Source organism: Trichechus manatus, unplaced genomic scaffold (assembly GCF_000243295.1).
Source record: "Trichechus manatus latirostris isolate Lorelei unplaced genomic scaffold, TriManLat1.0 scaffold00009, whole genome shotgun sequence".
NCBI classification, from domain to species: Eukaryota; Metazoa; Chordata; class Mammalia; order Sirenia; family Trichechidae; genus Trichechus; species Trichechus manatus.
In genome coordinates, this window is record NW_004443945.1 from 22,076,984 (window position 1) to 22,078,027 (window position 1,044).

The 1,044-nt window shown below is 36.9% G+C and overlaps 1 protein-coding gene across 1 annotated transcript in view; it reads left to right on the forward strand.

Annotated features, from left to right (window-relative positions):
* Nucleotides 1-1,044, forward strand: part of MTERF3 (mitochondrial transcription termination factor 3) — a 23,053-nt gene that overhangs the window by 21,144 nt on the left and 865 nt on the right. The window lies entirely within an intron of this gene.

The following is a 1,044-nucleotide window of genomic DNA, read 5'->3' on the forward strand; positions in this document are numbered from 1 at the left end:
AATTTAGCATCCACCCTATGCCAGACACTTGTGGGCCCTAAGGATGCAAAAATCAGACACAGCCAGTGTCTTGTGGGACTTGTAATCTAGTATGGAAGACAGGCTTTTAAAATGTAATTTCTTTACAAAGTGGAAAAGAGTCTTAACCGAAAGTCTAACAGAGCTACTTGTTTAATTCAGAAGAGGTAAGAAAATGATAGAAATAGTAATAACACATATTGAGTACTTACTCTGTGCCAGTCCTGTCTTTACTGCTTTACATGTGTTAATTTATTTAATCCTCACAACAACCGTATAAAATAGGTACTACAGTAAAACCTATGCAAGCCGGAACTCGCCCAGACTGCCTTGTTTTTCCAGATCGCACAAGTTTCCCACCTTTAACATGGTGCAGACTTACCACTTTTCTATTCTGTTACTGGAAAACATTTGCGTTTTCCTTCTCTGACAGGTTTCTGCCTTATACAGGTTCTGGCTTTTGCAAGTTTTTACTGTATTATTATCCCCCATTTTACAAATGAAAAAACTAAGCATAAAGAGATTAAGTTGTCCAAGGTTACCCAGAGCCAAGATTGAAACTCTGGCAGTCAGCTTTAAAAGCCCATGCTCTTAACCACCAGGAAATCCTTCCAGTCTAAGAAATGACATTTGAATTGTCACGAGAAGAATGAGTGGAATCTAAAACACAGAAACTTTCCAAGGAGAGGAAACTATAAACTGAACAGATACATTAAAATCACTTTTTTAAAAACACAGATTTTAGGCACCTCAGGCCCAGCTTCTGGGAAGCCTAGTCCTAGAACTGCAGCTTCCAAACTGGGATTCTCAGCCTCCTAGGGATCTGGGTCGTAGTATTGAAAAACAAAACAGAAAAATCCATTGCTCATTAATTGAAAAATATATTAACTGACAATAGGGCTTTAAGGAAACTGAGCTTTTCTTTATTTTTTGGCTAGTGTTTAAAAACAGTGGTTTTAAAAACAGCAGGAATTAAAAAATAACAGTAGGAAGCTTCAGATTATGAAATCTTATAGATTTTTTGAT